The sequence below is a fragment of the Clytia hemisphaerica genome, unplaced genomic scaffold, assembly GCF_902728285.1.
Source record: "Clytia hemisphaerica strain Z4C2 unplaced genomic scaffold, Clytia hemisphaerica genome assembly, whole genome shotgun sequence".
Taxonomy (NCBI): domain Eukaryota; kingdom Metazoa; phylum Cnidaria; class Hydrozoa; order Leptothecata; family Clytiidae; genus Clytia; species Clytia hemisphaerica.
In genome coordinates this window covers 3,079,385-3,092,496 of record NW_027103836.1, presented here as the reverse complement: position 1 = coordinate 3,092,496, position 13,112 = coordinate 3,079,385, and the positions used below count along the sequence as shown (strand labels likewise).

The window sequence follows — 13,112 nt, the reverse complement described above, 5'->3', positions numbered from 1 at the left end:
TTAATGACATTTAATTTGTTTGCTAACGACATTGGCAACTAAATTTAATCTCCTTTTTATCAGCAACTTATTGGAGCTGTCCGAATACTTGTTGCTTGGGAGGAGTTTTTATTCTAATTTCACGGACTTGTTTAAAATCAAGTTCATCCAGATTTTTTAATTCCGTTTTTGAAATTTTATATTTAATTAGATGCTAATTGGTTATTTGTGTAACGAACGGTTAATTTTCAATTATAATGTTTTCTATTTCTAACAATAAGCCTGTGCTGCCCCTAGTGTTTATCACTTTCCTCTATTTAAAAACTTGCTAATGAGTTTAATGATAATACAGTATTAGCATCATCAACAGCTAATTAGGGGTGGTAAAATAACCGTTTTTTTACATCATCTTTTATGCCTGGGCGACATGGCTAGGAACAGCAAATTTTTAAGACATTTCTAGGTAACTTTCTTCGTAAATTAAAAGACACCGTCTTGGTAAATTTGTTTTCAGGCCATACCACTTGTTAGATTATTAAGAAAATGTTTTAGATAATTTCAGCAAGAACGTTTTCTCACATTCCAAAAACAATAATTTATTATTACATCTGTTAAAACGTTGTCACCGTACAGCGACAAGTCGTAGTGTACGTAGTGTAGAGTCACTTCTGGCTCAGATTTGGTTTTTGATAGTTTTTAATAAATATTTTGAGAAGGGGCCCGCCAAACTAGTTTTGCCTACGGCGTCAGTTTTTCGGCCCCTTCTCAAAAAAGTTTCAAATAAATCCTATCTACTTTTAGACCAATCACATGCGATTGTGTCCCATGAAAGATGCTAAGGACCCTAAGGGTTACTCCCTACTACTGTACTACTGTAAAGCCTCGTGTAAATCCCTGGGGGGGGGGCACTTGATTTTGAAAACGAACGTACGTTTGGCCAAAAATCAGGTCTCTAAAATCAGAGGCTTACAGTGCAGGAAAAATTTTGCTGAAAATCGACCCTTATAGTGCAATTTTTTCGAAATTTTTTGAAATTTCTCAAATTTTACCTCAAAATTTGGTATTTTCTCAAATTTTACACCCTTGAACCTGCTCACAAATCAACCCTTAAAGTGCACTTTCCAACGTCCAAAAAAAACTACCCTTAAGGGCTGCACGTCCGGTAGGTCACTTACCTGGAGTGCCCCCCCCCCCCAGGTGTAAATCATACATGATTTCAAATATAAGAATAGTGTACTTTGGATGAAGGTCAAGTATTCTTAAGAAAGTGCCAAAATTGAGGGTGAAATATTCTTAACGTATTCTTACTTTTTTAGACTTGACTTTTTTACAATCATGAAAATTGATCAAATTGAGAGTTTTGGACTTTTGAGTGAACATTTGGGTTCAAATTACATTTATTCCTCAAAGCTTCCATTTATCTCTAACAAAAGAAGCAGTTTTTTCTGTTAACCAAATACAAAATGACTGCATTCTTATCAAGTAGTTCTGTGAAATTCACCCTAGAGGGTATTCTTACGATTTGGCCAATTTTTAACCTGATATTCTTATAGAAGATATTCTTATAAAAAAAAACGTGTATAATACGTTTCTGTCGGATGGGAAATAAGTGGCTTCATTTCCCACCCAAGAGTTTCTAGTCCCATCGGTGCTTTAAAATTATAACAAGAAAAGCCCCCAAAATGTTCCGGTTTATGAATAGAATAAAAACACGGTCATATTTACGGTCGAATAAGAAAATTAAGAAAACCACAATATTTTTGCATGATATTGACCTCCGATGAAAAATTTATGGTGGTTGGAAAACTCGTTATATTTTGATTATGCAAAAGTTGACCACATTAAATTATCCTCCTACATATCTATCAAACTTTCTGGTTGAGTAACACCCCAAAAAATAACAACAATAATAAAGTGACTGATGATAGGCGCTTGTTAGCCTCTATTAACCCAAATGTTGTAATCAATGTGCCCTTTGTAAAATGCCTAGTTCATATTATTTTCAATGGATTGAAATTTGACTATGTAATCTACTGTAGTGCACTTTACCAATAAACGTTAGACGAAATTGACTGTAGTAAATTACTGGTTTTACCTGGTGAATCATATCTTAAGGGCTCTGGACATTTTACTCCAACTTAAATGCCAATCTCTGCATTTTAAAAAGATTAATGTATAACTTTTTTTATATTTCCTGTTAAACCTACCTTTTTAGAATTTAAAAATCGAAAAATTGAAATGAAAAAATTAAATGAAGAAGAAAACGAAGAGTTTTTCGAAGAAGAGTATTTCACCTTTCAAAGCCCTAATATCGGTAAAAATCAAACATTTTGGAATTTTTTTTGGTTCAGGTGATGTATCTATTTAATATCTAGAAATACAATTTCGGAAAATCTTTGTGGAAGTATCTTCCCTTTAAAATCTCCAAAAATCTCATTTTTGGCAATTTTCTCTACTAAATTTCCATATACGAAAACAGCTACAACTTGGGATGTAGCAAAATAGAAAATTTTTCCGAAAAAATCTGAATAAAGAAATTATTTGTCATTAACTTAAAAAAAGTTTGAAACAATAAAATGATTTCCCCAAGGTGATAAGGCTTTTTTTGTGAAAAGTATATGAATAGCGTCGTTATGACGTTTTATTGAGGTCCATGTCACACTTTTTCCTTAATTACTCATGATGTGATTACTTCAATTCATTTTTTCAAAAGCAGTTTGTTCTTAAACATGTCAAAAAAGCGAAAACCTAAGGTTTTATCTTCAAATTCTGAAATTGATTTTTCACAAAAATGTCCAGAGCCCTTAAGTTGACACACTGTTATTTAGTCCGTTCCACATTCTCATCTGAATAATGGATTTTTATAAACACTTTATTGTTTTCAATAGTGAAACTTCCGGTGGGAAGGGTTTCCAGTGGGTCTGTGAGAAGGGGCTGTGTGAATTTAAGATCTTTTGTTCCTCGTCCACCTTGGCGAAATTCAGCCGAACTTACATATCACGAGATATAGTATAAGTCTGATAAAAAGCAGTGATGATGAGCTTCTTCCATAATCTTCATATTCATAGCTGACCACCCGACTCGATTGGATATGGTATCTCGATTTTGAGCTTTTGCGTAGGCAGCCTGTAAAAACTTAAACTTTTATAAGCGAGCAGGTATCCCGTTACAATGCTGGACAAAAGGTTGTAGACAAATGAAATTTCAGTGAAAAATGAAGAGAAATAGAGCAAAATGACTCTTCAATGTGTCTGAAAGGGGATGGAAGTTAAGAAAAACACTTTTGAAGTCATTGCATTGCTTTTGAATTGCTTTTGAGGGAACCACAAGCAAAAAATCAGCGTTTTGATACTGGTGTAAGCCAGTTAATTAAGCCTTTGTGGTTTGCTCTTGTGGTTAGACTTTAAACAGCTTTGGATGGGTTTGGAAAGCACCCAGAACCTCTTGGGAACTTGTTTTTGATCGATATTGAAGTATTTTGCAAATATTGCAGAAGTCTAAACCTTTTGTCCAGCATTGTAGCGCAAAAACAATTTCGGAGATGAGTGCGACATACGGTCTGTCTGAGCGAGATTTAAACAGAATTTTTTGCTTAGTGACTATAATTCTTTCTCCAGAATATCACCAACAAATTTTTTTTTTTCGAAAGGCTTTATCATTTGCAGCGCTGCAGAAAGTTTTAGAATGTCTTAACCCTATTCAACCTAGGCTTTTAGGGGCGGTTCAGAACTAGGGGGGGGGGCTTTTCCTGTACCACCCCTTAACTTTTGATCTAGTGGGTCTTTTTGGATGAAATTTGGCACACAAGATCCTTGTCACATAAGGTAACTTTTGACAAAAAGATTTTTTGATGACGTCACTCATCATGCCCAAAGTGAGCAAAAACCGAAAATTTCTTTTGTTCTTATAAATAGGTATTGTATTCTAACAAAAGATTTAGAATAAAGTTGCCTGAGTTTAAAATGCTTATTTTATCCTAAATATTCAATAAATTATGGTTTAAATGATATATTTGACATTAAAAATCAATTTGTATTGGAAAAGTGTCAATTTTTGTGACACCTTACTGTCAGAAATGTCATCATGCTCAAGGTGTGAAAATTTTAAGGTGTCAAATTTTTATTTATTTTGAAGCTAAATAAAAGTTAGGAATTTACAGAAAATTTCACTGCAAAAGCTCTATTATTTCAGGAGCTATTACCAATAGTTTGACCTCCGAACAGAAAGAGCCCCCTCCCCCCCTAGGCCGAATAGGGTTAAGGTCAGGGTTACAAGGATCCCACCAATAAATCATTTATTTTTGTTCTAAAAAGTTCGACTTTAAAGGAATTTATTTTTCACCAACACCTTGTTAACCCTTGAATGTGTTATATTGTTGCACTACCAGCTGGAATGGCTGTATCAATCATATTTAAGGAATTTGATCATTAACCTATTGACTTTGCAAACATTAATGTCTGGTGCAATTTAACTAGAATCCACCACAATGTAAAAGGTTTGTAATGGGATGTGAACTAACATATGTTTCTATATACAGGGTGTCCCTAATTAAAGTATCGAGTTTGAACATGCGAATGAGTAGAAAAGTTTGTGTGTGTGTTATAGCTAAAATATAAGAACGTTCTCCATCACACAGGCTTATTACAAAAGGTAGTTACAATGTATAAATTAATCGTAATGACAAAGAAAAAAGAGGGAGAGCTTAAAATACAATTTTGTGAACACACACATAAAACTTTCTACTCATAGTTGTGTTTCGACTCGATACTTTAATTAGGGACACCCTGTATAACCATAACGCTTATAAGCATAAATAGGCTCCGATCCGGGCTAGATTTAAATAGATTTATTGTTATAATTATAAAGCAATAGAATTAAATTTAGGCATATGACCAGCCTCAGCTAGACCCTATGCTTGATAAGAAAAAAACATGTACAAACATGACAATGATATCTTTGGTTAGATGAGGTTAATAACTTTCTTTCGAGAACACATTAAATGGCAATTAAAAAGGATTAATGAATTTGGGTTAACTCTCATTAAATTGTGAGGTTTCTTCAGCCTGTCACAATTTTCCCAAAATTTGTACATTGCTCATGTAGAGCTTTTTTACCGATCTAGAATGTCAATGTTGAATGTAATGGATGTTCGATTGACGAGTTTTCAATTGATATTCGTTACAGAAAACCTGTAATATTTTTATGTGAATACTTTTAGAGTTCTAGATATTAAGAGTATATCTTTAAAATCTTAGCCGATAACTTGATCATCTAGACACAACCTTTCGCAAGCAAATTATTTAGTAGCACGCCGCTAAGTTCTGAACATTTAAGTTTAAAACAAGCATATAGCTTAATCATAAATTTCGCTTTTAACAATCCCGACCATATCTTGAAAAGGTCACAATCTCCTTTTGGGACCTTAACGTAATCATACCTTTACGAAAACAATCAGAAACAATGTACCTCGTAACTTTTTTACCGATTATCCAAGCCTTTTTTATACCTTTATGTCTTTATTTATACTCGCCAGAGAATACCGAGGTGTTCTCGGCTGCACCTCCCCCCACGCCTTTAAAGCCGATCTATACATATGAAGCTGTTCTGCTGATCCAACAAAATCAGTCTTCTAGAAATACATGGTCCGAATTATGTGATTTTAAAAGAATAATTGTATTTTCAGATAGAGCAATCGAAAGGCAGAACGCATTCATAAATTGTGTTCATAACCATCGAAGAACTGATATTACGCTGGAATGGGTGATAAATTCCATAAGAGCAGAGGGTTATATTTGCAAATCTTGGATAGAAAATGAAGCCACTTATTTCCAAACCAAAACATGTGACCAGCGTGGTTTTCACACAAGCGCCAGATGAAAGTAAAACCCATCGTCAGATTTCGAAATTTTCTATCGAGAATCAGGCAAAGGTCAATCGTTACTTAAATGATGAAAAGACCTCGTTAGATTTTTCTTTAATTGACTGAAAGTCCCTGTAATTGAATTTTAGGCTCCGAAAAGGCTATAGAAAAACATTCCCTGAAATGATGAAAACAGGCACCCACCAAATTAATCGGTTATCATTCTGCCCATTTTAGCACCTTATTTATAATCTAGATAAACTCAGCCAAAAATGACTAATAAATCGCTCGGTGGGAAAATCTTTTTACTGACGAGTTTTATACATATCAAGATTATCAATGTCTCTATGTAGTTAACTGTTTTGTCTAAAAGGAACAAGCATTTTTTTATAATAGTGGACAAAAACACTCTCATAGACATTGGCTTTAGCAACGTAATCAGCAGAAATTGGTCAATTTGCACCACTAGACATTTAATCTCTCACAAGCCAATTATGTCTCTCTCACAAGCCAATTATATCAAGGCTAAGTTCTAAAATTATTGTGGGTCTCGAACGGCCTAGTAACAAAAAATACGAGTCTTGTTAAGTTCTCTCAGTGGTCCCTTGTTAATAAGGAATCAATATAATCAATATTATTTAGAACAGCAAATGCCTCAGTTTTTAGGCATACATGCTGTAACCTATAAATCTCTAGGATGACCTTTTTCATCAGAGTATTAAGCCCGAATAGACTGATTTTATAACGACCATACATTTGACTCAAAATTGAGCTTCTACTACCCGGGAGGGGGGGTTACTAGGGCAAGATGGGTTACGGGGATGCTCCGCTGGTCAGGGTACCTTTTTTAAACTCCACGAGTCCCAGGTAGGGTCGCAAAAACACCAAAATAGAAAAATCAGTCCCTCGTAGGGTGCCTATTTTTGGAAAATTTGGGGAAAAAGTAGAAAATTTGAGAAAATTTTGGAATTTCAGTCCCATTCAGAGTCACTTTTTTCGCAAATTTCGAGTCCCACGTAGGGTCCAATTTTCGAGGCTCAGCGGAGCACCGCCGTCGGTCGACAAGGGTAGTACCCCCCCCAGGTTCTACTAAATGAGATCCTAATTACATTACTGGAAGAAATGAACCCAAAATCGACTCCTAAAGTGTAGAAATAAATCCTTTGTGTTACAAGGGGGAAGGGGGGGGGATATTTTCCCTGTTAGAAGTGACACTTTGCTAAATAATTTCTTTGAACCTTACACTACGTGTGTGAAACCAACCTCTGAAGATCTGGAACTCCGCAACACAGGTTAAATACATTAGTGACTCTTTTTTCTGTTTCTTAGAAGTGTCTTAGAGGCTGCTGAATAAAGTCAGAGCATCAAACTACGGTTTGGAATGTTTGTGCTCAACCCCAAGCCAGGTCATACAAAAGGCTTTAAGAATGGTACTTGATGCCACTCTGGTTAAAAGCTCAGATACCGCTCAGATAAAAGCTCTGGATACCGCCAGTAAGTACCTAGGAGCGCTGTGACCCATGCACCATTTGATAGGACCCATAGAGGTAGTTCAATCGGGCATAGACAGATTGTGGATGACACTTCTCTGGAATTGCCCCAAAGAAGATATGGACTAAGTCAAATCGCCCACCAAAGTAAAGTTTGATGATGTTTGATTCGGATAGAAACAAATCGTATAGGAACAGTCTAACATCAATCTTGCTAAGATTATATTTGCCGAGCTGAAGCATTTTGCTGAAATTATCCCATTCCCTAACTTCTACACAAGAAATCGTTATAATTAACCTTTTATTATTATCACCTAGTAACCCCAAAAGCATAGATACCGCAAAGTCAATGGAATCATACTCTTGTCTCCCGAATAGACGTCCCCTCCGCTAATTGTTAAATGAAAAAAAATCCATCCCCCCGCTCTTATTAAGACCCCCCCACTAATCAAATTCGAATAATTTAATATTTTATTACAGTGTAGATAGACCTTAAACTTGTTAAAATTTTCCTTTTTGTTTGTATTGGTTCTTATTTTACGTGTTCATTTGTTAAAGTTTCTTTTTTGTTGTTAAAATTGATATCAGTTTAAAAAATTATGTGTTCAAGTTACTCCCCCCTCTTATTCCATCCCCCCTGCTTATTCAGACCCCCCCGTCTATTCGGGAGACAAGAGTAGTCCGGGGTTGGTTTTCTCCCCAAACGACAGTGCGAAAGTAGAATTTTAGTGTTGTCTAGTATGAAAGCCAACTGCTGATGATGGTATTGTATGTTTGCCATATTTTGTAATGGTATATTGGATTCACTGCAGTTTTACATCTGACTGTGAAAGATTCTTCCAAAAGTAATGTGACTAAGACATGCGAAAAGTTTTTATAATCCGTCGCTACTGGTTAAATTTTAGAGAACGGCAAGCTGCGAAAACCCGGGCTCTAAACATTTGAAAAAGTATAGGCTATGTAAAATGTAACTAAATAGCATTCTCCTCCTGAATAGTTAGGAATATTACAAAACTTTAATTATCAAAATCAATTTTTGTACTATTTTGTGTATGGCGACGCCAACTAATTATTGTGTCACTTGCGTTTAGTTAGAAATTCTCGACCGGCCTAGTAACGGATATTAATTCTTGTTAAATTAGAATTAATGATATTTCCCAGTAATTAATTATATCCACCTGGCTGGTCAGTGATGATATAACGGTGTGTGGTGATATTGCGCACACGTTTTTTGAAAGTTTAAAGATGGTGAGTCAATTATCTATCAACCCAAACTCTCTGAGCCAGCCTACGCAAATAAATATTGAATAATGTAATGGGTGAAGGTGGATTGTCTGTTTGCGGCTGGTAATTTAAAGCTGTCTGATAAAGGTCAAAGTAGATTTTCAGTTTTTTTTTCATGGATATACCGTTGACTTTTTCTAACCGGGAACCTTCATCCAGAGCTAAATCTTTCCATATCTCGTCACAATTTCTCCAGTTCGTTCAAGAAGAACATTTTTATCATCAACGTGTTATTTCGAATATTTTGAATATTCTGAAAGCATGTACTTATTGGGAATCAGCCCGTTCGATGCATTTTCTAAAAAATCAGACATAGTAGAAATAAAGCAAAAAGTAATAGAGGGAACTAAATACCGTAACAATGGTATCATACAACGCCTATACTACTGTAGTACACGCATTATAAACGACTCCAGTCTATAAAAATGTTTGTTTAAGGTTCGTTTTTCTAACTTTTCACATATCCTTTATCTTGAACACAGAGAAAATAAAGCCCACGTCAAAATAATTAGACCATTGACTGGGTCGGTTATAGATCGAAATATACAAATTATTAATTTCGCATAGCGAAAGTATTACAATAGGCTTTCGCGGCGGCGGCGGTGCGGAAAAAAAATTAGAAAACGAAAGTACTTGATACGATGGACGAACTCACTAAAATCAATTTACAAATTACACGCTCGTATAACCACGGACGATTTTCGCAGGTTTTCTTTGGATTACGTCATATATCTTTGTGTCTTTAGCTTCACAGTTTTGATTTTTTCTTTATTTTCTTATAAGCATATACTTTATAAGAATCAAATCAATAACTCTTGATAGACGGTGACATATCTTTCGGTAATTAGTTCTTACATAGTAAACAAGGGACAGCGCACAATATGAGCATATTTGTTTTTCTTATAAGCATATACTTTATAAGAATCAAATCAATAACTCTTGATGGACGGTGATATACCTTTCGGTAATTAGTCCTTACAAGGTAAACAAGGGACGGCATACAATATGAGCATATTTATTTTTCTTATAAGCATTTACTTTATAAGAATCAAATCAATAACTCTTGATAGATGGTGATATACCTTTCGGTAATTAGTTCTTACAAGGTAAACAAGGGACAGCATACAATATGAGCATATTTATTTTTCTTATAAGCATTTACTTTATAAGAATCAAATCAATAACTCTTGATAGATGGTGATATACCTTTCGGCAATCAGTTCTTACAAGGTAAACAAGGGTTGGCGTACAATATGAGCATATTTATTTTTCTTATAAGCATATACTTTATAAGAATCAAATCAATAACTCTTGATAGACGGTGATATACCCTTCGGTGATTAGTTCTTACAAGGTAAACAAGGGTTGGCGTACAATATGAGCATATTTATTTTTCTTATAAGCATTTACTTTATAAGAATCAAATCAATAACTCTTGATAGATGGTGATATACCTTTCGGTAATTAGTTCTTACAAAGTAAACAAGGGACGGCGCACAATATGAGCATATTTATTTTTCTTATAAGCATATAATATATAAGAATCAAATCAATAACTCTTGATAGACTGTGACATATATATAAGCGTATACTTTATAAGAGTTCTTAAAAACATAGTCAATAGACAGAAAACCCTTCTTTTCTGTCTATTGACTATGTTAAAAATTAAACAACAATAGTTCTTAAATTGGTCTTATTTTTTTAGCGATTTTAAGCCTCGTTGTTCTTGTGAAATTGTTTCATCAAGGCTCGATGTAAAGTAGATTTCAGATTAGCTTCAATCTCTACTTCTTCTTTTTCCTATGTAGTTCAAATTGTAGGCGAAATTTTCGACTTCAAGTCGTCTTGTTATATTAGAAATTGTAATAGGCGAACTGAAATTTCATGCCATAATTTGAATAATTTCTAAGACTTTTTTCCCAGGGTGGGGGAGAAAACGTTATTTCAATGCCTGTATCTATATTGCTTATATAGGTTTACAAATGACATCATTAAAACCTTTTTACCAGGTAATATTCGCTAAATGTTTCGGTTAGTAGCCTACTGAACAACGTGAATTTAGTTAATATAATCAACTGTACGCGTTTTTTTTCTGTAAGCAAGGAGGCGGAGCTATGATGGGAAAGTATTTAATTTGCGAAACCAGATTTTCCCGTGGGTGATGTGTTTCTCATTAAAAATCCCTTATTCCAAATGAATATAATGTGGTGAACTTTTGCGGAAAAAGTGTTTACGGAAGTTGAATTAGCATTTTGGTTTCATGGTTTCAACAATTATGAAATTTTGGTTTTACATTCAATTACTTAGCAAAAATTCATTTCTCTGAGGCTGGTAGAACCAATGTGATTTTTTTGATAGATTTTATTCGCAATTATCATAATCCTGTACTAATTATTGGTTTTCAGGCCTGGCCGTCCTTTAAATTTCAAATGGAACAATCTTTGACAAGGCTGTTTTGGTGAATCGCCACTCTATTTTACGAGGTATGAGCAATAAATTTGAAATTTCCAAATAATGAAAGATTTGCTATATCGGACTCATTTTAATCAAAGCCAGTATCCATGTTTTAAGATCCTTAAAGAACGTTTTAAGTCTGAAAATTCCGACAAACTGCTCTCTCTTGAGTTTTTGGCATGCCCAAGTAAAAAACTCAAAAGTTTTATTGAAATATTTCATCGAGAGGGACTTATTGCTGGTACAATACATACTATGGCAAACAGTTACCGTAATTATTGGTTGAGCTGTTTTTCCATCAGTAACAGTCAGAGAAAGGTCCCACTCCGAAGAGTTAAAAAATCAGACTTCTGCATTAACACGCATGCGTAATTTGTCGTTCTTTTAGACCTGTGATAAACGATTGGGAATGAATTGTGGTGGTTCAGTCACTTTTCGGTCGGGGTTGTGGACGGCCAAAAGTGGACTTTTTTTATTCTTCCTTTTTGACATTTTCGATATTTTCGATTTTTGATTATTTCGATCTTATCAGTTAGGGTCAGGGTTGGAACTCGAAACATTGCGTGATTATTTAGATGATCTGTAAAGTGTAGAAGAGGCTTTCTGGGGGAAATTGTATACTCTTCGGAATAGGACCTTTCTCCCTCTCGTAAGATGGATGGAATTAACAGAGTTCTCAGTTGCCACATTTGTTATGTCACTGTCGATAGCACTGGAGAACCCCTAAGTACATGTTTTCATTTATCTTATCTACAAACTTAGAAAACTTTAATGTTTCAGCTCTTTAAGTTGTATTTTCTTTGAATATTTTTTCATTTTAGGAATTCCTTTACTATTCCCATCATTCAAGAGTGCTCACAAATTTACAAGAATCATCAAAGACTGAATAAAAAGCATTTCAGGTATTTACTGGCCTTATTGACTATTCCTAACCTTTTTCAAACTGTCTGGAGCTAGTTAATTGTTTTAATCTTACGATTCAATCTTTAAGTTCTTGTAAAACCTCTAATAGCATCAGTATCCCAAAAGTGAGAATGCGATTGAGAAAACAAGTCAACTTGTCTGGGCCGAGTAAGAGTGGAGAATTTAAGTATTTTCCTAGGTAAAATTTCGAGTTTCATGATATTAGGTTTGTTTGAATTCAAATATGCGATATTACACAGTCACTACCTCAAACTTTCCTTTCAATACTTTGGAAACATAAATACTCCATTCTATCCACTCTACGACATCAACATCAACGGACAAATGTATATTTGGGGTGCACCTAAACAAATTTCTTCGTCACTATCAAAACAATGGCCGGTACCTTTTCTATTCCTAAAGTGCCGCTTACTCAAGATGGTGTCTCGTTACAACGACATTCTTAAAACCACATATACATGTTTTCTAATAGAACCAACTATATAAGAACATAAGGCTTCGATGCCTTAAATATAAAGGTCAGGTTAAGAACATTTTGAGGCTTTGCAGAACACGGAAATCAAATAGCACAAAGCACTCACAAAACGGTGAAAATAAGATAAATTAAAAACAATCTTAGGCTCAACACTTAAACGTCATTAAGAATATCTGTAGGTTCCAAAATTTTAAAAGTTCTTATGAAAAAATTGTACATGACACCAAAAAACAATATAATGGTTGTGTTGGGACACCGCTCGCATCATATCAACATACCACTGAGCTGTATAACTGAAAATATTTCTCACTTGATGTCATGGGTTATTTAAAGGATTTCATCTGACATCCAAGAGACCTTATTGCGGTAGAAGTAAAAGGATGCCTTTAAGTTTTTAAGAACACAAATGTTTTGCCACCAATAATGGCGGCCAAATGTTTTGATTCGGAGGGTCAATCAACGAAAAGATTACATCATGAATATCATGAATTGTGTTTTCTTCATTGGTATGACTTTGTCTATTAACCTTACATTTTAGCAAGTCATAGTCTGGATTTTACAATCCAACTTGTATATCTATCTCAATATTGGTCAAATTTTATTTTTCCGAGGGGGATTTTTAGGATAAGTATCAGGCCTTGCATTT

The 13,112-nt window shown here is 34.5% G+C and overlaps 1 protein-coding gene across 1 annotated transcript in view; it reads left to right on the top strand.

Moving 5' to 3' along the window:
• The window catches only part of LOC136807268 (uncharacterized), a 147,430-nt gene that overhangs the window by 31,279 nt on the left and 103,039 nt on the right, over positions 1-13,112 (top strand). Inside the window, exon 3 of the mRNA XM_067063869.1 lies at positions 11,889-11,969. The gene's annotated coding sequence lies outside the window, so the exon portion shown is untranslated. The remainder of the gene's footprint in view (positions 1-11,888; positions 11,970-13,112) is intronic.